Source organism: Nerophis ophidion, linkage group LG19 (genome assembly GCF_033978795.1).
Source record: "Nerophis ophidion isolate RoL-2023_Sa linkage group LG19, RoL_Noph_v1.0, whole genome shotgun sequence".
NCBI classification, from domain to species: domain Eukaryota; kingdom Metazoa; phylum Chordata; class Actinopteri; order Syngnathiformes; family Syngnathidae; genus Nerophis; species Nerophis ophidion.
Window position 1 is genome coordinate 27,368,104 of NC_084629.1, and position 26,228 is coordinate 27,394,331.

Below are 26,228 nucleotides of genomic sequence, written 5' to 3' on the forward strand. Positions count from 1 at the left end.
TGGTCTACATAACATGTCATGTGTTGCGATCCGTTACTCGGATCTTCACATGTTATTATTTATTTTCCCATCTGTGTTTTCATTCTCCGTCTGTCCCGTTTATTTCCCGTTTTGTCCATCACTATCGTTACTCATCAGTCCACCTGCTAATCACGGTCACTGCACACCTGTTTCTTGTTATCACCACCATTTATAAGCCAGCCTTTCTGTTCACTCAATCTCGGATCCTAATTTGCCCACGCGCAACAGTGACGACTCTCGAACTTCATCTTCGTATGTATATTCTCGCTAGCTTTTACGCTAAGCCATTTGTTTATTTCCAGCTCACATGCTGAGGAATTGTTTTTCTGTTGTTTGTGTGCCTTCGTGCCAGCTTAGTTTATCATTCTGTATTTCCTAGTTCTTAGACTAGCGTCTTTTGTTTGCCTTCTTTTTACACCAGTGTTTTTGTTCCTAGCCTTTTTATTATCTAATAAATACATTATATCTTACCATTGCTGTGTTGTGCTTCGACGCATCCACGGGAAAACAACACCGGCATTACCATGCCGAAAAAGAGTCATCCCATAATGGGGGTTCTTTGGTCAAAATTGTGCATGGATTATGTTTTACTAATAACCGACTTCCAGAGGCATGTCACCCCTAAAATTTGATAGGCCACCCCACTCAGAGGTGGAACGATTTGAAGCCGAGTTTTTCAAACTGTGGTTCACGTACCACACTGGCTACATCCATTGATCAATCAATCAATCAATCAATGTTTACTTATATAGCCCTAAATCACTAGTGTCTCAAAGGGCTGCACAAACCACTACGACATCCTCGGTAGGCCCACATAAGGGCAAGGAAAACTCACACCCAGCTGACATCGGTGACAATAATGACCCAGTGGGACGTCGGTGACAATGATGACTATGAGAACCTTGGAGAGGAGGAAAGCAATGGATGTCGAGCGGGTCTAACATGATACTGTGAAAGTTCAATCCATAATGGATCCAACACAGTCGCGAGAGTCCAGTCCAAAGCGGATCCAACCCAGCAGCGAGAGTCCCGTTCATAGCGGAGCCAGCAGGAAACCATCCCAAGCGGATGCGGATCAGCAGCGCAGAGATGTCCCCAGCCGATACACAGGCAAGCAGTACATGGCCACCGGATCGGATCGGACCCCCTCCACAAGGGAGAGTGGGACATAGAAGAAAAAGAAAAGAAACGGCAGATCAACTGGTCTAAAAAGGGAGTCTATTTAAAGGCTAGAGTATACAAATGAGTTTTAAGGTGAGACTTAAATGCTTCTACTGAGGTGGCATCTCGAACTGTTACCGGGAGGGCATTCCAGAGTACTGGAGCCCGAACGGAAAACGCTCTATAGCCCGCAGACTTTTTTTGGGCTTTGGGAATCACTAATAAGCCGGAGTCCTTTGAACGCAGATTTCTTGCCAGGACATATGGTACAATACAATCGGCAAGATAGGATGGAGCTAGACCGTGTAGTATTTTATACGTAAGTAGTAAAACCTTAAAGTCACATCTTAAGTGCACAGGAAGCCAGTGCAGGTGAGCCAGTACAGGCGTAATGTGATCAAACTTACTTTTAAAATGAGAATTAAGAGATATCAAAATGTGCTATGTCTCCCATTGAGAGAGGGCCACCGCGATTATTATTGACCACAATCAGAGCATGGGTGAATCATGCACAGACTGACTATATAGGTAGTCATTTGGACAACCTTTCCAACATATGGTCCAATAATTAAAAACCTTAAAATATGTGATAAAAACCTGGGTCAGGTTCGGTTTTGGAATTGGATTGCATTGTTATGGTATTGTTGTGTAGTGGTTTGTTGGATTGATTAAAAAAATAAAATTAAATAAATAAAAAAATTAAAATAAAATAAAATAAAATCGATTTTTTTCAAATGAGAATCGATTCTGAATCGCACAACGTAAACAATTCGCTTCGTATTCGAATCGATTTTTTTCCCACACCCCTACTGCCTACTATAAAAGGCCAATCTGAAATGTGCAGTTTTTAATTTATTGGGGGTCAGAACATCAGTCAGTATGTGGTGAGACCATCATTTCTCTCTCCTTTGCTTAGAGTTAATCAGGTTGTTGATTGTGGCCTGAAATGTTGCTCTACTTCTCTACAATGGCTGTGCCAAGTTGCTGGATATTGGCAGGAACTGGAACACACTGTCGTAGGATTCGATTTTAGTGCCACGACCGCCCTTGTCACTTGCTGTAATGCCCTTAAAAAATTGACCACAATCGACGGCAAGAACATGACGCGACGGGCCTTGACTATTTCCTTGTTAAAGGACAATTTTAACGTAATTGTTAAGTCGAATAAATTGATAAAAATACCCCGACACGACTTCTTTTCTTATATTTTCAATTGTTTAAGACATTGCATAATCAACAATCGGTATGAACAACATGGAAGCGAGTGTCAAAGGTTAACCGACAACGAGAACAGCCGAGTTGTTCCGAGAGATACACTAGTTGCATCAGGGTAGGGAAGGATGTTAGGTTTTTAGTGAATTTAGGTCAAGCAGCTCTCAAAATGCCGGGTAAGGAACGAATCACAAAAAGAAAACACACACTAAAAGCAAAGCGAGCTACACAACTTCTCTAGGTATGTTAATTTCTTAGTTTAAATGGAGTGCTAAATTACTCCATCGTTTGCCTTCCGAACTCAGCAGTTCTTGACCTGTCATTGTTGTTTGTGTTGTAGCATGAATGTTTATTTATTTACTATCTATCAATCTATCTATCTATCGATCTTTTACCTGCTACATGGCTTATCTGTGTACATTTATCCATAGGTTTGTTTTTAGTACTTTCTAATTGTATTTTTCTTTCAGACCAGGATGGCAACAATATATCATAAATAATTTAAAATAATGTCAATATAGCTTTTTATTATACTCTAACCTAATCCTTGATTATGGCAGACTATATGTAATATGGAAAATTGTAAAATTGTTCTTTGAGATCAACAAGAAAAACAATGTGTTTAATGCTTTTTAATTTATATTTTAATCTTCCAAAATTGTTCTTTGAGTGCAATAGGAAACATACCGTATTTCTTTGAATTGCCGCAGGGCATATAGTATGCGCCTGCCTTGAATTACTGCCGGGTCAAACTCGTTTCCCAAAATAATTAGCGCATGCTTAGTATTACCGCCTGGTCAAACTCGTGACGTCACGAGTGACACTTCTTCCCCTGTCATCATTTTCAAAATGCAGGAGGCTGATTTCAATACCGGTAATTTAAAATCGCATAAAGGGAAGAAGATTAAGAGCTGTTGGGTAGGATTTAAGGTCCAAGCTTACATCACACTCAAATTTTTACTGCATACCTTTGGTGAGTGCCGGTGTGAGAAGAGGTTTTAAAATAATTAGCACATGCTTACTTTTACCGCATGCCTTTGATAAGCGCAGGAGTGAGAAGAGGTTTTAAATTAATTAGCGCCCCGGCGGCAATTCAAGGAAATAGGGTATGTTTATTGTATTGCAAGAGTGTATGTAAAAACTAAGCTAACATTGACACTTTTTCATAGTTCTCTTAATGTGGAAAAGTATCGAAAAGTAATGATATACATTTTGGTGCCGGTACCAAATTTTTGGAGTCAGGACAACCCCTCGAAAAAAAATAATGTTTGACTTGGTGCCCTAAAATATGAGCCTTCCTTTAAGGCAATGGTTCTTAACCTGGGTTCGATCAAACCCTAGGGGTTCGGTGAGTCAGCCTCAGGGGTTCGGCGGAGGTCAAGACACACCCGACTCATCGTGTAAATAAAAACTTCTCCCTATCGGCGTATTTCGGATACGGCAACAGCAGAAGTAATTTGTTGTGAGTTTATGCACTGTGTTGGTTTTGTTCTTTGAACAAGGTAATGTTCATGCACTGTTTATTTTGTGCACCAGTAAAATAAACATGGTAACACTTTAGTATGGGGAACATGTTCACCATTAATTAGTTGCTTATTAACGTGCAAATTAGTAACATATTGGCTCTTAACTCGTTATTATTAAGTACTTATTAATGCCTTATTCGGCATGGCCTCATTATAACCTTAGCTCTCTATCCCTGGCCCTAATCCTAACCAAATAACTCAAAATTAAATCTTTGTTACTTAGAATTAGGGCTGCATCAACTAATCGATTAAATCAATTATAAAAATAGTTGGCGATTAATTTAGTGATCGATCGTTGGATCTGTGCTATGTGCATGCGCAGAGGCTACTTTTTTTATTTATTTAAAAAAATACATATGTATATTTTTTAAATAAACCTTTATTTATAAACTGCAACATGTACAAACAGCTGAGAAACAATAATCAAAATAAATATGGTGCCAGTATGCTGTTTTTCAATAAAATACTGGAAAGGATAGAAATGTAGTTTGTCTCTTTTTTATCCGATTATTAATCGATTAATCGAAGTAATAATAGATAGATTAATCGATTATCAAATTAGTTGTTAGTTGAAACCCTACTCAGAATATGTTCCCCTGGTGTCCAAAAAACTCTAAATTAAGTCTTTGTTACTTAGAAAATGTTCCCCATACTAAAGTGTTACCAAAAACATATACCGTATTTTCGGACTATAAAATGCTCCGGAGTTTATACATACATACATACACACCCACGGCCAAACTATGAAAAAAACCTCGACTTATAGTGCGAAAAATACGGTAACTCTGTCTTGAATGAAAAAAAAAACATTTAAATTGTATTTTTCACTAAAGAAGGGTTTGGTCAATGCGCATATGAAACTGGTGGGGTTCGGTACCTCCAACAAGGTTAAGAACCGCTGCTTTAAGGCAACACTTGCCTTGATCTTGAAAAGTTAAAATTTGAGGCCTGCTGTTGTATACGCCGATCCACAGCATCCCAAACATGCTCAATGTGTGACATGTTGCACAAAGTTACACCTTTTTTCCACATCACTGCAAGGGATCGAGGGGGAGTCTGTTTGGGGAAACTGGAGGAGATGTGGATGAAGCCGGGATGGACAACCTTCACAGTGTCCATCGTATCCTTGCTCATCCATACGGACTGGACACTGGCCCAGAGTCGGTGGGTGGCCGAGGGTGGAGTCAGGTAGGGCTGAACATGAATGTGTCATAACACAAATGATGTGCATAATGCCACTCCATATGTACCAATCACAGTGAATGAACACACTCTCGGCTATGTTGAGGACTTTACCTATCTGGGAAGTCTCGTCAGTAAGGACAAATCTGTACAAAAGGACATTAGAGCAAGACTCGGAAAGGCAAAGGGTGCTTTTGGGGACGGCGTGGCGAAGTTGGTAGAGTGGCTGTGCCAGTAATCTGAGGGTTACTGGTTCAATCCCCACCTTCTACCATCCTAGTCACGTCCGTTGTGTCCTTGGGCAAGACACTTCACCCTTGCTCCTGATGGGTCCTGGTGAGCGCCTTGCATGGCAGCTCCCGCCGTCGGTGCGTGAATGTGTGTGTGAATGGGCGAATGTGGAAATACTGTCAAAGCGCTTTGGGCTCCTTAAAAAGGGGTAGAAATCGCTATACAAGTACAACCCATTTACCATTTGCTGGGCTACACACCATCCGGAAGTCCAACCAGTAAAGGTTAAGATCAAAGGTCACACTTTACAACAGAAATGAAAAATCTGTATTGTCGTACGGTTTGGAGTGCAGGCGAGTAACATCCCAAGACATGAAAAAAGTTGAAGCCTTCCACAATGGATGCCTCAGGAAACTATGTCGAATCTTCTGGCCCGAGAAAATATCCAAAGCGCATCTATACAAGAAGACCAAGTGCAGCAGTGTGGTCCTAGAGATCAAATGCCGGCGATTCCAATGGCTTGGGCATGTCCTCAGGATGGACCAAGACTTTATCCCCAAGATGGCACTACGTTGGACTCCACCTGGGAAAAGGAAGCAGGGCCGGCCCAAGAACACGTGGCGGCGTACGGTGACAGCTGAGCTGAAGGAGATGAACTTAACCTGGGGAGAGGCACAACATGTTGCTCAAGACAGGTACAGATGGAGGCAGATTGTCGAAGCCTTATGTCCTGTCAGGGACGAAGAGGATTAACTAAGTAAGGATGGAGTCGGCTTTTTCGGTTGCTTTGTTGGGTTTGCTCCCGTCTCTGGCCATTCTCCCTCCACCCCAGCAGACGATGGCGAGGAACGCTGCAGAGGCCACCACAGTGTATATATTAGAGATGTGCGGATAGGCAATTATATCATCCGCAACCGCATCACTAAAGTCATCATCCACCTGCCATTCACCCGAACCAATGTTTTATCAACACCGCAACCGCCCACCAGCCGCCCATTGTTATATATCAGGGGTCGGCAGCCTTTACCACTCATAGATCTAATTTGAGTATAGAAGACAATGGGAGCCGCAAACATTGCCTTTGACACCTTCAACAACATGTACAAACTGTTTGCCAGTCCAGCAACATGTGTGCAGCTTCCGCAAAAACCCGTACAAGATTGAAAGGCATACTGGGTGACACAGAGTACACTGATGGTTGTGATATAAACAATTTTAACACTCTTACTAATATGCGCCACACTGTGAAGCCACACCAAACAAGAATGACAAACACATTTCGGGAGAACATCCTCACAGTAACACAACAAATACCCAGGATCCTTTGCATCCATGACTCTTCCTGAATATAGTTTACAACACCGCGCCCCCAACCCCGCCCACCTTACCAACGCACGGGGGGGAGGTTTTGGTGGAAGGGCGGGGTGTATAATATAGTCAGGAATAGTCATGGATGCAAAGGATTATGGGTATTTGTTGTGTTGCGTTTATGTTGTGTTATTGTGAGCATGTTCTCCCGAAATGTGTTTGTCATTCTTGTTTGGTGTGGCTTCACAGCATGGGGCATATCAGTAAGTGTGTTAAAATTGTTTATATCACAACCATCAGTGTACTCTGTGTCACCCAGTATGCCTTGCAGTCGTGTACGCGTGTCTGCGGAAGCCACACATAACATGTTGCTGGACTGGCATGCAGTTTATACATGTTGTGGAAGGCGTCAAAGGCAATGGCTTCATAGCACGCCCTAATTCTTGTTAACTGGGTGACCGCCAGCAGATAATCGCGAGAATGTTTGCGGCTCCTGTTGTTTTCTTTACTTTGTGACACGGGTCAAAATTGCCCTTTGAGTGGTAAAGGTTGCCGATCACTGAACCATGTATATCAAATATTTCCGCATGGTTCAACCGCCACCCGCCCGAATCTATTTGAAATCTAATTTTTCGTCATGTCACCCTCCCAACCCGCGGTTTATCCGTGGACTCCGCGGATGAGACCGCAAACCACGCACCTCTAGTATATATTGTTGTTTTTTGGGTGGTGGTGTTTTACTTTTGTGGATGTGTGTAGAAGTGGCTGCTTGAATCAGCTATGCTGTTTTAATGTCTTTAATGTCATTTGTGTTCTTTGATATTTGAGGTTTCCCTCCTACACACACGTTTATGTGTGCTACACCCCGACATCCGCATCCAATTATGTGATTGTAGGATACCGTGGTGCCGTGTGAAGCAGGCACTGGTGTGGCAAGATCCCGTTCTGTAAAAAAGGAGCGAGCGGACACAGGCCCGCTCTGACGGGTCAATTTTGCAGGTCCTGACGGGATCCCAATTAATTTTTTTCAGTTTCTTTAAAGATCTCATACATACGCTAAATAAGGTGGCGCAGGTGACGTGTATCCTGTAAGACCCTGTCATCCCCCGTGACAGGGTCTATATGCTGGCAATAATAGCAAATGACAGCATGTGATAAGACCAGGCTGTTAGCGGGCACGGTCATGGTCTACATTGGCCTTTGTGCGTCTCTGAGGGATTGACTGCATATCTGTGTGTGTGTGTGTGTGTGTGTTTCTAACCTGTTTAACTTTTGCAACGGGACCACGCCCGCGCTGACCGTGGTCTTGTAGCAGTCAGCACACGGTGTTGCCATACAAAAAGGTCTCACTACACATCTGCCTGCCTGCGATACGCTCATTTCTTATTCAGGCCCGCTGGGACGAAAAGGGCGGAGGGAAGACGAGGCAGGGGGCTGGAGAGGAGGGGAGCGGGGATAACTGAGAGGCTGATGGAGACGAGGTGACAGGTTGGAATGGGCCATCAATAGATCCATCAGCCGGGTAATTTGGAGCGCGCTTAACATACATCAGTGGAGTCGCAGGAGCTGGTATCTGTCTTGTCGTGGAATCACAGTAAATAACGGTTAAAGATGGTGTCAGGTCTGACCTGCCTGACCCCCCCTCACTCACACACACTTGCACACGGCATCAATGGAGCGTAGCACAGATAGGGAAGAGATTAACACCTGGTGGAATAAAATAACAGAAAGTACAATCCTGGTCTGGATGAAAGACAGTAAATACAGAATAGGCAGCAATGACCAAGACAATGCTTGGAATAAAAAAATATATAATATACAGTATATGCACTCACATTAGTGTTGTCGTTCGCGAATGATTTGTTCAAACGAACGAATCTTTTGAGTGAATGCACTGAACCGAATCACTTCATGAACTGATTTGTTCCTTTCTCAGTTCAGTTGAGCTCCGCCGGGACCATGCCGGTATGAGTGTAACTGGCGCGAATCACGTGAATCACGTTCGCGAACGTACTGACACAGAGAACTGACTGTGTCGCGACGTGAATCACATGACTCACGTTCGCGAACGTACTGACACAGAAAACTGACTTTGTCGCGACGTGAATCACGTGAATCACGTTCGCGAACGTACTGACACAGAAAACTGACTTTGTCGCGACGTGAATCACGTGAATCACGTTCGTGAACGTACTGACATAGAGAACTGACTGTGTCGCGACGTGAATCACGTGAATCACGTTCGCGGACGTACTGACACAGAGAACTGATTGTGTCGCGACGTGAATCACGTTCGCAAACGTACTGAGAGAGAACTGACTGTGTCGCGGAGGATGACGTCACATTGAGGATCACGTTCTGTCACTGTGAGCGTCGTTCATTGGGTGCTGAGGGCTTGTGTCGTTCGCAAACTGACACACACCGAGATCTGCCGCTGGGGAAGCTGTTACTGACTGACTCATGATTCGCCGACCTGCACAGAACTGCTGCTGCAGAAGTGATTTGGTGAACGAATCTTTTGAACAAATCAATTTAAGGAACTGATTCTAGTGATTCAGTACAGTCAAAAGAACTGCCGATCCCATCACTAACTCACATGATGCTGCTCAAGGTATTTGTTTGTGTATCTAACTTTTGTACTACGGATGAAAATATGTTAACTCATGCACACCTACTGTGTTGCCTGCGTTATTTTCCTGACAAAAGCACCACAAGTTATTAAAATAGAGATGTCTGATAATATCGGACTGCCCATATTATCGTCCGATAAATGCTTTAGAATGTAATATTGGAAATTATCGCTATCGGTTTCAAAAAGTAAAATGTATGACTTTTTAAAACGCCGCTGTACGGAGTGGTACATGGACGTAGGGAGAAGAACAGAGCGCCAATAAACCTTAAAGGCACTGCCTCTGCATGCCGTTCCAATCACATAATATGTACGGCTTTTTATGCATACAAGTGAATGCAAAGCATACTTGGTCAACAGCCATACAGGTCACACTGAGGGTGGCCGTATAAACAACTTTAACACTGTTACAAATATGCGCCACACTGCGTACCCACACCAAACAAGAATGACAAACACATTTCGGGAGAACATCCACACTGTAACACAACATAACAAATACCCAGAACCACTTGCAGCACTAACTCTTCCGGGACGCTACAATATACATACCTGCTACCAGCAAACACCGCCCCCCCAACCCTACACAATTCCAGAATTCGGAGGCCTCTCAGTTGGCAAGTGTGCCACGCATGCACGCACGCACACACACACACACACACACACACACACACACACACACACACACACACACACACACACGTATCCAGTAATAATGTACTAAATATTGTTGTTTAAGGTCATTATGTATTGTATTATAGATAAATTGGGCATGTCATTACATGCTTTTGCTCCTTCCTTTCTAAACACAACAAATAAAAAATAAATGACTGAAATGAAATAATTTGTGTTCTGTTGGTCTGGGTGTGCATGAGTGCTACCAGCCGCAGTTCATTGATGGAAAAGAAGGTTTATGCTGGATAATAGTGGCGCGTTAGACACAATGTGTGTTCTCTTCTGAAAAGACATGATGAAAGTGCTTCCTGTGGCTAGATGGAGTAAAAAGCGACAAATAGGTTGAAGCAAACAACAATGCTGCGGGTGCTTTGACAACTGTCTAGAACACCACAGGGCAAGCAGATGAGCCTCATCCCAGTGGAAGATATGAGTGTGTGTGCCACTATAAACCTCAAACACCTTAGGCTAACTGCTGTTCCTGCCACTCACACTCCCCGCTAACCTTTCAAACCCGCACCATCCGCCACTGGGATGTCATCTGGAGTTCGGGGGTTATTTAGTGGGATGAAACTGGTGACACTCACCCGCGCGACATGACGGCGACTTCTATCGCTGTCTCTGACATTCACTTCCGAGCTGGACCTGGCTCTGGCACGCCGCCTAAAAAGGATGATCAATGTGATGGTTAAAAGTTTGATTCCCCCTATGATGTCACTGAATTATATTTTCATGAATAGCACCATCCACCTTGTCTCACCTGCACTTCATGAACACAGTGCAGAGTTAGTGGGATTTCTTATGCAAATTGTCTATATGGTATAAACGTCTCTGGCCGGGCTGCTCTCAGTGCAATGTGTGTGTTGCACACCTTCAAAGACTATGTGTGTTTTTATCCTTTTTTATAGACCTTCATTTGTGTCTTTTTTACCAAAGCTTTTTTTTGACACTGAATTTATGTAACTGAATTTTTTTTTTACAACAAATTATGCTGACAATTTTATTGAAAAAATATTGTTGGCAAAATGTGTTTTTTTTTATTTTGTGTTTACAGATTCAGTGTGAAAAATGTAATGTTTTGAAAGTCAGTGTTTAAAAAATGTATCTTTAAAAATTAAGTCTGAAAAGGATCTGTGTTTAAAAATGCAGTGTTTAAAAATTCAGTGTATAAAAATTGTGTGTAAAAAAAAATTCAGTGCTGAAAAATTTAATGTAGAAAAATGTGATTCGTCAAAAAGAAAGACTGTCGTCGGGTAAATTATAATTGATATATACACACACACACACACACACATACATATATATACATATCAACATATACATATAAACATATACATATATATACACACATACATATATATACATATACATATATACACACACATATATATACATATAAACATATACATATATATATATATACACACACACATATATATACATATAAACATATACATATATACATACACACACACACACACACATACATATATATATATATACACACATACATATATACATATACATACATACACACACATTAGGTCAGGAAAAAGCTCAAAGGCTATTTCATCCCGACAAGCCTGTTTCACAGGTTTCCCTACTCTTCAAGGGATTGAAGCCTGCTTCGCAGTTTCCCCTGTTCTTCTGAACAGCAGCGAAAACCTGCGAAACAGGCTTGTAGGGATGAAGTGAAGTGAATTGTATATTTATATAGCGCTTTTTCTCTAGTGACTCAAAGCGCTTTACATAGTGAAACCCAATATCTAAGTTAAATTCAAACCAGTGTGGGTGGCACTGGGAGCAGGTGGGTAAAGTGTCTTGCCCAAGGACACAACGGCAGTGACTAGGTTGGCAGAAGCGGGAATCGAACCTGCAATCCTCAATTTGCTGGCACGGCCACTCTACCAACCGAGCTAAACCGCCCCTCTTTAGTCTTTGTGTTTTTTCCTGACCTAATGTATATTCCGTTATTGAGCACTGTATAACGGATAAACCACGGAAACCACGACTATATACAGTGAGTGAGTGTGAGTTTGTGTGTGTGTGTGTGTGTGTGTGTGTGCATGCGTTTGTGTTTATACATCCATCCATCCATTTTTCTACCGCTTATTCCCTTTGTGGTCGTGGTGCCTATCTCAGCTACAATAGGGCGGAAGGCGGAGTGCACCCTGGCCAAGTCGCCACCTCATTGCAGGGCCAACACAGATAGACAGACAACATTCAATCTCACATTCACACATTAGGGCCCATTTAGTGTTGGTACAGGCCAAAAGTTTGGACACACCTTCGCATTCAATGCGTTTTCTTTATTTTCATGACTATATCCATTGAAGATTGTCACATCAAAACTCTGAATGAACACATCTGGAGTTATGTACTTAACAAAAAAAGGTGAAATAACTGAAAACATGTTTTAAATTCTGGTTTCTTCAAAATAGCCACCCTTTGCTCTGATTACTGCTTTGCAAACTCTTGGCATTCTCTCCATGAGCTTCAAACCTGAAATGGTTTTCACTTCACAGGTGTCATAGTTTTGATGCCTTCAGTGACAATCTACAATGTAAATAGTCATGAAAATAAAGAAAACGCATTGAATGAGAAACTGTGGCCTGTACTGTACATATAAACACTTAAAAAAAAAATTATGTTCCGTTATACCACAAATGCATGCAGTAAGCTAGCCGGTGATCTCGTTATATTTTTTGTTTAAAAAAAATATAACTTTGAGCAAGCTGCAAACAGCCCCTTTAATTAAGATTTTATGCTGACAACAATTTAGACTCTGGATTTTCAAATTCTGTTATTTCCAACATTAAAAAAAAAAAAGGATATAAAATGTAACATCTCTGAACGAATTGGGGTTGACCTTTAAGGTTCCACTTGTCATCTTTATAATCTATCTACAGGTGGCTTTATTAATAAAATGAAGTATCCCAGCGGGCCTTTACAGTACACAAATGAGATTTTTGCACCAATTTTGGAAGCATTCTACAATCTACTTTTTTGTCCAACGAGTGTTTCCTTATGCTAACATCTTAAATGACCACAAGGTGAGCAAGCAGCAAGCAAAATGTATCCAAAATCTCAAGCAAAGGACATTTTTAATTTGGGGTGATTTTAAAATATCAATGACAAATCTCGCCACGTAAGCAGAATTAGCATTAGCCATAGCATTCTGCACCGAAAATGGATGACAAGACTTAAGTGAAAAAACAACTACTCAGTGGCCTAGTGATTAGAGGGTCCGCCCTGAGATCGGTAGGACGTGAGTTCACACCCCGGCCGAGTTATACAAAAGACTATAAAAATTGGACCCATTACAGCATTAAGGCTTAAAATTGGGGGTTAATTCACCAAAAATTAGCTGCTGCTCACTGCTCCCCTCACCTGATGGGTCAAATGCTGATAATACTTTTGCCACACCAAGTGTGTGTGACAATCATTGGTACTTTAACTTAACGTCTAAGGTCACAAATGTGGTCGCCTATTTTTCGTACCCCCAATTTTCATAGGATTCAGTTTTCAACAAAAATCTTTGTCCAAATTTTGTCCAGGTTTTTGTATACCATCTCAGTTATTAAACAGCCAACAACAACATGCAAATCCCTCTGCTTGTGAATCATTCCGGGTGCCCAAACAAAAAATGCCATTTACTTCATACATTGAGGGAAACTTCGGTTTTTCTACAATTCTGAGTCAGTCTAACCTTCTGGAACAAAAGCAGAGGTACCACGGCAATGAAAACTCATCCACAATTCATCAAAAAAGAATCTGGGACTAAATTTCAGTCAAGACAAACATTAGTTACAAGTAATTAAGCAATGACCTACCATCCAAACTGGGACTTCTTGTACTATTGAACCAATGTCAGTCCAGTAGTCGGAGCTTTAATTAAACCCAGCGAGTCAGCTGCACTAATACAGTTACTCTCATACAATTTGCCCCCCTGCTTTTTTTCTGTGCTTTGAGCGTGCGTTGCTACCTTAATAAAAATTGTCAGTTAAAATGAATCCAGTAGCTTGACTAATTAAATTTAATTGGATCTTGTCACTTCACATGCCGCCAGTGGTTTGATCCTTGCAGAGTGTTTTGCTGCAGAGGCTCCATACAGAGTTTTATTACACTTTTATTGGAGCCTCCACCTTGTTGAGGCCCAGCTCCTGACGGCGCTTTGAACCCTAAAAAGACCTAATATGGAGATGCAACATCAGAATTTCATGATGACGTCGACTATTTTATGAGACAGGTGAAAGCTGGTTGGTGTAATAGGCTCGATAATACACAGGGTTTATCCTTAATGTAATCGAATAAGGTTTTTTTATTTATATTCAAAAAATAATTACCGTATTTCTCGGAGTATAAGTCGCTCCGGAGTATAAGTCGCACCTGCCGAAAATGCATAATAAAGAAGGAAAAAACATATGTCGCATTTTTTGGGGAATTTTTTTTGATAAAACCCAATTCCAAGAATAGACATTTGAAAGGCAATTTAAAATAAATAAAGAATAGTGAACAACAGGCTGAATAAGTGTACGTTATATGACGCATAAATAACCAACGGAGAAGGTGCCTAGTATGTTAATGTAAAATATTATGGTAAAGATCATTCAAATAACTATAACATATAATACATGCTATAAGTTTACCAAACAATCTGTCACTCCTAATCGCTAAATCCTATGAAATCTTATACGTCTAGTCTCTTACGTGAATGAGCTAAATAATATTATTTGATACTTTACGGTAATGTGTTAATAATTTCACACATAAGTCGCTCCTGAGTATAAGTCGCACCCCTGGCCAAACTATGAAAAAAACTGAACTTATAGTCCGAAAAATACGGTAATACAATATAATGTAGCCCAAAGAAGAAATCACACAAAGCCCAAAGCTATTTTTTTTCAAATTGTATTACCAATCATGTGGAAACAAACGGCATAATTCCAACTCCAACAGGTTTTAACTCCCATAAAACCACTTTGGTCTCCATGAGTTTACGCTTCCCCAGACACACAACACTTCCTCATTCTACGCCAGTAAATTTTCAGGCATGGAAAGTGTGTTTGTAAACCTGGGAAAAACAGAAATTAAATCCAAACCACACGAACAAAAAACATTACTACTAGCTGGTCGTTAAAATGAATTGATATACAGGGCTCAAATTTAACCACAGCAACTGTGGCAAAAGCCACGACCGCCCTCGTCATTTGCCGTAAGCCTTAGAAAATTGACCCGACATTTGCGGCAAGAACATGCCCACAATACCAAGCAATATGTTTGGAGGAGAAAAGGTGAGGCCTTTAATCCCAGGAACACCTTTCATATTGCCAAGCATGGTGGTGGTAGTATTATGCTCTGAGCATGTTATGCTGCCGATGGAACTGGTGCTTTACAGAGAGTAAATGGGACAATGAAAAAGGAGGATTACCTCCAAATTCTTCAGGACAATGACCTCAAACACACGTCAAAAGTGGCAAAGAAATGGCTAAATCAGGCTAGAATTAAGGTTTTAGAATGGCCTTCCCAAAGTCCTGACTTAAACATGTGGACAATGCTGAAGGAACAAGTCCATATCAGAAAACCAACAAATTTACACAGTTAAAAAAAATCCTATTTTTATGGTTAATTTACTCTAAATTTCTACTGTAATTTTTCTATTTTTTAAAATAAGTTATAAAACTGTAGAATTGAAGACATTATCTGTAAATAAACAACCCGCCTGTTATTTTAAGTAATATGCCAGTAATGACAAACTATGTATATTTCTATTTTTTTACAGAAAAATACCGTATTAATAACACATATCATTTTCTGTTTTCTCAACTTACTTTCAAATTCATGGAAAATTACAGTAATTAACTTTGATTTAATATGTAGCTTGTTATGTAAAAGTATATGTCCATACTAACAATCTAACAGTTTTATATGTAATTTTAAGGAAAATCTTATTTTTTTTAATAATAATGTGTATTTTTATATTCAAGTTGAAAAAATATTTGTAGTTTGTTGTATAAAGGTTTAAGCTCATACTAAGAATTTGACATTTTTATCTGTAATAAGACATGTTGATGACTGCAAGACATACTTGATCACAACCAACAGCCATACAAGTCACACTGACGGTGGCAGTACAAACAAATTTAACACTGTTAAAAATATGCGCCATATTGTGAACCCACGTCAAAAAAGAATGACAAACACATTTCGGGATAACATCCGCACTATAACACAAGATAAACACACAAAAGAACAAATACCCAGAATGCCATGCAGCGCTCCTCTTCTGGGCTACACCCCCGCAACCACCAAACCCCGCCCACCTCAATCAACGCACGGAGGGGGGCGGTGACGTGGTGTGGTAGCCCGGAAGAGTAGCGCTGCTTGGCATTGTGGGTATTTGTTTCTTTTGTGTTTATTTTGTGTTACGGTGAAGATGTTCTCCCGAAATGGGTTTGTCATTCTTTTTTGATGTGGGTTCACAATATGGCGCATATTTGTAACAGTCTTAAATTTGTTTGTACTGCCATCGTCAGTGTGATCTGTATGGCTGTTGATAAAGTATGTCTTTCAGCCAGTTTGGTAAATCAAACGAAGCCTTGCACAATATGTGTCACTGTTGGCTCTCTACATTGGCTTTCAAATGAACTAATGTGACGAAAGATTGTCGAGGATGACAACGGCAGTGCAGTCACGGTACTCCCTTAAGATGCTTGTTGATATCGGGACAATCCATCGCGATGGTCAAAGGAAGTCTCTCGTGAAGATTGGCCGGTATGTTGCCAGGTCGGGATAGCCATTCAAAGAAGGTGTATCCACTTTTCACGTAGTTTCTACATCCAGTGGCCCCCCGGTAAATTGAGTTTGAGACCCCTGATCTTAATAATTCAGAAAAAATCTGTAAAATAATGGTATTTTTCTGTGGAACTGCTAGCATTGTCACTTCATTAAAGTTGGTTGATTGTAATAAATTGGAAAAACTATAGAAAAAAGGTATTTTTCTGCAGAACGGTTTGCATCGTCACTTTATTAAAGGTGTTTGATCTTAACAATTTAGTAAAAATCCGTAAAATTACGATATTTTACCGCAAAACGTTTAAAGAAAATTTCTGTAAATATAATGTTTTTGATCATTATTTGGTTTACAGTGTTTTACTTTAATTTTATAGTTTTTGTTTGGCAGCCGTAGCTGCCAGTAGATTACTGTTTTTTAACATAATTTTTTTTTTTACAGTGTAGCTGAACTGCACCAATTTTGTCAAGAGGAGTGGTCAAAAACTCAACAAGAAGCTTGCCAGAAGCTTGTGGATGGCTACCAAAAGCACCTTATTGGAGTAAAAACTTGCCAAGGGACATGAAATCAAATATTAACATTGCTGTATGTATACTTTTGACCCAGCAGATTTGGTCACATTTTCAGTAGACCCATAATAAATTCATAAAAGAACCAAACTTCATTAATAATTTTTGTGACCAAGAAAAATATGAACCCTCCTTTCCTAAGGCAACACTTGCATTGACCTTAAAAAGTTCAAATTAGAGGCCTGGATATATACATCACCTTCTATTTGTGCACTATTGACAAGTGATATACCGAAAACTCAACCACCAAAAAAAGACTTTGATTCACGAAAACTGCGCTGGCGAAACCAGATGTAAACATAATGCACGCCACTGTCTGGAGCGTTGTCAGCATGTCTGCAATGTGAACTTAAAGGCCTACTGAAATGAGATTTTCTTATTTAAACGGGGTTAGCAGGTCCATTCTTTGTGTCATACTTGATCATTTCGCGATATTGCCATATTTTCGCTGAAAGGATTTAGTAGAGAACATCGATGACAAAGTTCGCAACTTTTGGTCGCTAATAAAAAAGCCTTGCTTTTACCGGAAGTAGCAGACGATGTGCGCGTGATGTCACGGGTTGTAGGGCTCCTCACATCCTCACATTGAATATAATCCTAGCCACCAGCAGCTATAGCTATTCGGACCGAAAAAGCGACAATTTCCCCATTAATTTGAGCGAGGACAAAATATTCGTGGATGAGGAAATTTAGAGTGAAGGATTAAGATAAAAAAAGAAAGTTAAAAAAAAAAAAAGCGATTGCAGTGCACTGCTACCATGCATCTTGCATCGATCGTCACTGCAACCCATACAATGATGGCTGGAGACCTGTCACAGTCGCTATAAAATATTTTTGTCTTGGGTGAAAAAACTTTTTTTTTTTTAGCAAACAATGACAAGTTAGCTAAAAAACACACAAAAAAACTTACCATTGCGAGCGACCGGAAATCTGGCATCATCTCTATGATAATAGCCTTGTATTTTCTCCTGGAAGAAAATAAGTACGTGGACGTTTGTGGTTATCAACAACGATGCGATGCACGTCGGGTTGTGAGTTGGCAGCAAACTCTTGTAGCAAAACAATGTTGAGCATCCCGAACTTTAAGATTATTTTTTATGTTAAATTTTTCCCTCCGGGATAAACCGCCTCTTGAATAACACAAAGCGGTGTTTCAAGAAAATTCCCAGCCAATTGACTCCGCAAGGCTCCATGAAGGAGACAACGACTGGCGACGTCTCCAAACATTGCGGAGATGCGGGAGGCCAAGAGGTGGAATAGCTTTTTCCGGGTGCTCCCTTCAAGGGTTGAACAATTGTGTTGGCAGAGGAATGAAACATCTAAACGGAGCGGTCAGAACAGCCTTAAAGTGACCCCCCCCCAAGCTCCAGACTCGGGGGAGAATATGGAGGAATGGAGCATGCAGCCTCGCTAGCGGCGAATCTTTATTCAGCGGCGCCCGCTTGCTGCTAAAGCGCATTCCCTTTCAATCCATTAGGGGCCCGCTGTCCCCTTCCCCTTCATCGCACCGGGCGCCCCCTTAATTTGACAGTGACAGAGCGCCACTTGCAGATTTTAAATTTCATAATTTTAATCTGTCAAGTCTGACATTTAATTAGTGGCTTCCCTAACCTGTGTCTGCCTCGCTCTCTCTGAAGGGCGCCGCCGCGCAATCTCTGTGCGAAAGGAGAGGAGGCGAGTGGATGAATATATATGTACATTAGCAGCTGCTGCAAAGACAATACACGGCCAGGGAGGCCATTAGGGCCTAATGCAGACGGATGAGGTTAATAATATTTGGGAAGTGTTGCTCTATTAAGCCCGGCGCTGATTAAGGGAGGGTTGCTGATTGGGCCTCTTTTGTTCTGTCTGCAGAGTGGAGGGAGAGACAATGAGGGTCCACATAATGAGACTTTTTACACACCTGGACCAGCGTCTAAACTTCATAACAGATGGAGATTCCTGAGAATCTTCCGTATCCCAAAAAGAATGAGCTGGCTGATTGCATTTGCCGCACTTTTGAGGGTGTTATTAATGATGTTCCTTCAGATTCACTTCACTCCAAAAAGTGGAAACTTCCAAAAATACAAAACCCAAAACCAAAGTTAGCACGTTGCGTAAATGGTAAATAACAGAATACAATGATTTGCAAATCCTTTTTTAAATTATATTGAATTTAATAGACTCATTTTTTTTGGGTTGCAAATAATCATTAACTCAGAATTTAATGGCAGCAACACATTGCAAAAATCATGTCACAGGGACATTTTTACCACTGTGTTACATGGCTTTTCCTTTTAACAACACTCAGTAAATGTTTGGGAACCGAAGAGACCAATTTTTGAAGTGGAATTCTTTCCCATTCTTGCTTGATGTACAGCTTAAGTTGTTCAACAGTCCGGTGTCTCTGTTGTGGTATTTTAGGCTTCATAATGCGCCACGCATTTTCAATGGGAGACGGGTCTGGACTACAGGCAGGCCAGATTAGTACCCGCACTCTTTTACTATGAAGAAAGACACGCTGTTGTAACACGTGGCTTGGCATTGTCTTGCTGAAATAAGCAGGGGCGTCCATGATAATGTTGCTTGGATGGCAACATATGTTGCTCCAAAACCTGTATGTACCTTTCAGCATTAATGGTGCTTTCACAGATGTGTAAGTTACCCATGCCTTGGGCACTAATACACCCCTTTACCATCACCGATGCTGGCTTTTGAACTTTGCGCCTTTTCCTCTTTGGTCTGGAGGAAAAGACATCGAGACTTTCCAGAAACAATTTGAAATGTGGACCACAGAACACTATTCCACTTTAAATCAGTCCGTCTTAGATGAGTTTGGGCCCAGATAAGCCGGCAGCGTTTCTGGGTGTTGTTGATGAATGGCTTTCACTTTGCATAGCAGAGTTTTAACTTGCACTTACAGATGTAGCAACGAACTGTACTTATTGACAGAGGTTTTCTGAAAAGTACCTGAATCCATGTGGTGATATCCTTTACACACGGATGTTGGTTTTTGATGCAGTACCACCTAAGGCAGGGTTCGGCAACCTGCGGCTGCGGAGCCGCATGCGGCTCTATGGTCACTCTGATGTGGCTCAGCTGCATACTTGCGGACCCCTTAATTTTCCGGGAGATTCACAGCTTTCAGTGCCTCTCCTAGAAATCTCCCGGGGTAAACATTCCCCGGTTTTCACCCGGACAACAATATTGAGGGAGTGCCATAATGGCGATGCCTTTAACGTCCTCTGAAACATGTAGTCATCCGGCCGGTCGCATGCTGAATACGGCTGCTGTCAACACACTTCAGTGACTGCAAGGCATACTTGGTCAACAGCCACACAGGTCACACTGAGGGTTGTGATACAAACAACTTTAACACTCTTACTAATATGTGCCACAATGTGAACCCACACCACACAAGAATGACAAACACATTTTGGGAGAATATCTGCACTGTAACACAACATAAACACAACATAAACACAACAGAACAAATACCCAGAATCCCATGCATCCCTAACTATTCCAGGCTACATTATACACCCAGCTACCACCAACCCAACCCCCTCCCCCGAACCCCGCCCACCTCAACCGACGCACGGAGAGGTTGAAGGGGGGTTGGGTTGGTGGTAGCTGGGTATATAATGTAGCCCGGAAGTGTCAGGACACATGGGATTCTGGGTATTTGTTCTGTCGTGTTATAGTGCGGATGTTCTCTTGAAATGTGTTTGTCATTCTTGTTTGGTGTGGGTTCCCAGTGTGGCGTACATTAGTAAGAGTGCTAAAGTTGTTTAAACGGCCACCCTCAGTGTAACCTGTAATGCTGTTGAATAAGCATGCCTTGCAGTCTCTAACGTGTCTGCAATAGCCTTGTCAAACAATTATTTGGGCTGGTAAGGTATTTGTACAAGCTGTAGAGGGCGATAACGGTAGTGCCATCATTGTACGCCCTTTTTATTGTTCAATGGGTGAACACCAGCGTACGTTCGAGAGAATAAATACTCTGAAATTCGGGAGTCTCCCGGGAAAATTGGGAGGGTTGGCAGGTGTGACGATGTCAAGCGGCATTCATATTAAACTCGCGGACCGCACTAACATAACATTTTCATATTAAGGTGCGGGCCGCGTGTCTGAGACCCCTGGTTTATGCATAGGACAAAGCAAAAAAAAAAATCTCTGTATGCAGTATTATTTCATTATAAATTTCAAAAGAGTTATGTGGCTCCCATTGTTTTCTTTACTTAGTGAAACTGGTCAAAATGGCTCTTTGAGTGGTAAAGGTTGCCGACCCCTGACCTATGTCGTTAAAATGTGGTCATCCATGTCGAATAAAGCACTTGCCTTTCTGCACAACAACAACTAAGATTTAAGTTTCTGGTATGAAAATCAGAAAGATAGGGTGGATTAGACCAACGATCACAATATTTATTGCAATGACTTAACTTGACAGTGAATTTCTTGATAGGTTTATTCAGGCATCGCAACCACGAAAGAACAAACTGATGTGATCTATTGTCCTTTCTTTATGTTTAGTTCTGCTCTCAAACACTACTAATATAGTAGAGAATGAACTTGATTTCCTCACAGAAAGTTCCTCAAACAAACATTTTACAAAGTGATTGCTGCAGACACGAGAGGTCCGATTGTATTCCACAAGATGATGAAAGTGATAATTTTAAGAACCATCTCCTTCTAAGCACTTTCCGTTTTCCCTGACTTTATTACCTTTATGAGCCACTTCTTTCAGGACTTTATGAAATCTACTTCCTATCTCTCTATTTGAACGATTGGAACACCAAAGAACAGAACAGCAATACGACATTTTCTGCCCAAACTACACTCATTCGCACTTGTTTTGATGCTACGCTCAAGATGCTTGACCATCGTGTCAATGAAACCTCGCAGAAGAAAAACGGATGTTACGTCATATGCAACCCTCCTATTGTTTATTGAACTTTGAAGCCAAAAATGTAATTATTCCATTTTGGAATAAGGCTGTAACATAAAATGTGGAAAAGTGTGAATATTTTCTGGATGCCCTGTATTATATTCTGCCGTCCCGAAATGTCAGAAAGTAGTTTGGCAGATATGTAAACACTCTTTTAAGCTAGAGATGAACACATTTTGTACGTGTATATGGATCATAACCACCATCAATTTACTGTAAAACTAAGCACACAAAGGAAAGTACTGTACATTATTATACACATGAAGTGCAAATGAACTGTAGGAATTGTTAACAATACAGTTTGGTAACAACTGGGGAAACAAGCAAAACAACCATACACGATAAAGGATAATGGTCCGCTCTTATGCCGCTTGTTTAATTCTAACACACAATGGACAAGCTTATTGAAAGGCTAACAAAAAATAGCATTGAGATTGTTTTTCTGTTAATTTATGGCCACCACTAGTAAAAAATATATATAGTATTTATTATATCAATAAAATGAATGTATGGGAAACACTGAGACTTTCAGGTAAACATCCGCAATTGAGGCAACGGAGCATGTGAGGTCGAAAGAAATTGTGTGATTATTTTGCATTTATACATGATTGATGAAATATTTTTGTTATTTATCGCATGCGTTATTGACTTTGACAGCCCTAATTAAAATCACCATATTTCAGGTAGTAAAATGTCAAATTCTAGTTTGTCTAGCACCCCGTTGAGGCAGCAAAACTAGCTGGCTTAATGAAGGAACTTTCATAAGTGAGTTTTGTCCATAGAAATGGATACTTTTGAAAAATATATATACATATTAAATGTTGTATTGCTTCTGCAAATTAATACATTGCATGCATATTTGACATACAGTATGTCTAATGATGCTGTTATATTCAATATCACACACAGAGTAATATAAGTGCGGATTTGTCTTAGGTCATGTCCAACGTTGTGTTGTCCCGAGTTGACTACTCAGGGATTGAATTAGCACAAAGGTGAGATGATCTCATGAATAAAAAAACAGCCAGTGAACTCATTACTAAAGCTATTATTCATTAATTAGCATTATTAAAGCGCCTAATAGACACCGGCACTCCTCCCGAGTCCCCTCGTCTCTTCCTCAACTGGGTCCCAGCTCCTCAGTCCCTCCCATTTCTCCACATGAAAAGAAAAGCACATCAAACGAGGCCTCGCTCTCCACGACGTGTTGGGGATTCACAGGTGTACAATCGCGCTCTGCAGGGGGTGGGGCTCCTCGGCTTTGCAGTGCATTCTACTTCAGCCTTGCTGTGACACTCATCGGGAACCATAACAAACCCCCTCATTAGGCCGGGGTTGAGAACAGGGCCGTGTGCTGGCTAATTAGGTCCCCTGTTTGAAAGCCCCACTCCTCCACCACCATGTCGCAGGGAAATGCTGACATGTATGCAGGGGAGTTCAATCAAGTGTTTCCATGCAAGGGCAAGTTTGGAGAACTTGCATACAAAAGACCTGCAAGCTCAACAATTAGCCACTTGAGGCTCGGTTGCCCAAACGGAGGTGAGAGACCCTAAAGGCCTCGATTACACAGCCCCACACATCAGAGTTTTTTGCCCTCAAGTGACACAGATCTTGATTTTTTTGCCAGTCCAAATGCTCTTAAGTTCTTCAAATCTGATCTTTTAGCATTAGATTCAGGCCACATCAGATAGTCCGAATCCGATTCAAATCTGATTTTTTCAAATGAGACTTAAGTCTAAAATGAAATGCGTGCAAAATACAATGCGACCTAAATACACAAAGACCCATCCATCCATCCATCTTCTTCCGCTTATCCGAGGTTGGGTCGCGGGGGCAGCAGCCTAAGCAGGGAAGCCCAGACTTCCCTCTCCCCAGCAACTTCGTCTAGCTCTTCCCGGGGGATCCCGAGGTGTTCCCAGGTCAGCCAGGAGACATAGTCTTCCCAACATGTTCTGGGTCTTTCCCGTGGCCTCCTATCGGTTGGATGTGCCCTAAACACCTCCCTAGGGAGGCGTTCGGGTGGCATCCTGACCAGATGCCCGAACATCATACATTTATATTATATATACATACATATATATATACACATACATACATACATATATACACACACATATATATATATATATATATATATATATATATATATGTATATATATATATATATATATATATATATATATATATATATATATATATATACATACACACACACACACACATATATATATATACACACATATATACATACATATATACATATACAACATATGTATACATATACACATATATACACACAAATATACATATATGTATACATATATGCATATATATATATATATATACACACATACATATATGTACATATACACATACATATATATACATATACACATAGATACATACATACATACATATACACATACATATACATATATATTCATATTTATATACATATACATACATAAATATACAAACCCCGTTTCCATATGATTTGAGAAATTGTGTTAGATGTAAATATACACGGAATACGATGATTTGCAAATCATTTTTAACCCATATTCAATTGAATATGCTACAAAGACAACATATTTGAAATTAAAACTGATAAACATTTTTTTTTTTGCAAATAATATTTAACTTTAGAAATGATGATATCACAAACATCACTATGAGCCCGTTGACCTTCTAGTAACTTAAACTGCAGCTCAGCTTGCTCACAGTTCTGGCTTGAGGTGAAGGCTAATTAGCTTTTAGCTTAACGTTAGCTCATTTTGCTGTGTGTGTGTGCGTGTGTGTGTGTGTGTGTGTGTGTGTGTGTGTGTGTGTGTGTGTGTGTGTGTGTGTGTGTGTGTGTGTGTGTGTGTGTGTGTGTGTGCGTGCGTTAGGGGTAGCAAAGCCCTGTCTGTCTGTTATTTCATATGAACGAACATGAAGTCCATGGTGTCCAGGGATGAATAGTCTCTCCTATTGCTATTGTACTATTTTTTTCAGCTATAGTTATATTAATCATTAGTAATGAAGCAGCCTAGTTTTGAATGGCAGGGTCCCTGCTATCACATGTTGACAAAAGTATAACAAATAAATAATGTGGATTAACGTGGGCAGAATTATTATAGTGTTCCCAATGTTAAAAGGATAAAGCCATTGTTTACAAATTTGGTAAATAAATAACCAAAAAATTTACATTTTGTTGTTTTCTTACTGTACCGAAAATGAACCGAACCGTGACCTATAAATCGAGGTACGTACCGAACCGAAATTTTTGTGTACCGTTACACCCCTATTTTATACAAACACAAATATACATATATACACACAAATACATACACATTTATATACATACATATATATGTATACTTATTCACATTTATACACACGCACAATTTGCTCTTTTAGGAAATACCCTTCATTTCTTGACTGTTTATAATTAACACTACGCCCCTTTGTGCAGTTGTAAAATAAATGCACTTACAGTAGTTACTAGTTATGCTACAAATTTGCTGTTAACATTTCATGCACCTAGTAAGACGATTGTGGTCAAAATGTTGTTCTTAATTTTAACTGAAGTTGTCTTTCTTAATTTAATTGTGGTAATTTCATACCACAGTGGTACCTCATCTAACTAATGGCTCAACTTAAGTGTTTTGAGATGAGAACTGTCCATCAGCTAATTATGCTTCAAGTTCCATGCAAACATTTAGCCATCAGTTGGCATAGCAAATGTCTCAGTGAACCCCGTAAGAACGAACCAAAACATCTGTTCTTACTTGTTAGCATTGGCTTATGGCTTGAGATCAACATAAATTTGCTTTTTCCAACCAGAAGAAAGAAAGTGAGTGTCAAGTACACATGACAGAACATGTTGCTAGCTATTATGGTAAAACAATTGGAGCGTATCACAGCTATTCTGTATCATGCTGAAGCAGACTAAGTCCATAACAACAGTTAAGTATGAAATATTAATATCTAAACGGAAATATGGAGAAGTTGC

General features: G+C 40.5%; 1 long non-coding RNA gene across 1 annotated transcript in view; it reads right to left on the reverse strand.

Moving 5' to 3' along the window:
* Positions 1-5,691: 5,691 nt before the first annotated feature.
* Positions 5,692-26,228, reverse strand: part of LOC133537778 (uncharacterized) — a 36,198-nt gene continuing 15,661 nt past the window's right edge. The window contains exons 2-3 of the long non-coding RNA XR_009802836.1: positions 10,533-10,608; positions 5,692-5,995 (exon numbers count right to left, since the gene is read on the reverse strand). This is a non-coding gene — a long non-coding RNA (uncharacterized LOC133537778). The remainder of the gene's footprint in view (positions 5,996-10,532; positions 10,609-26,228) is intronic.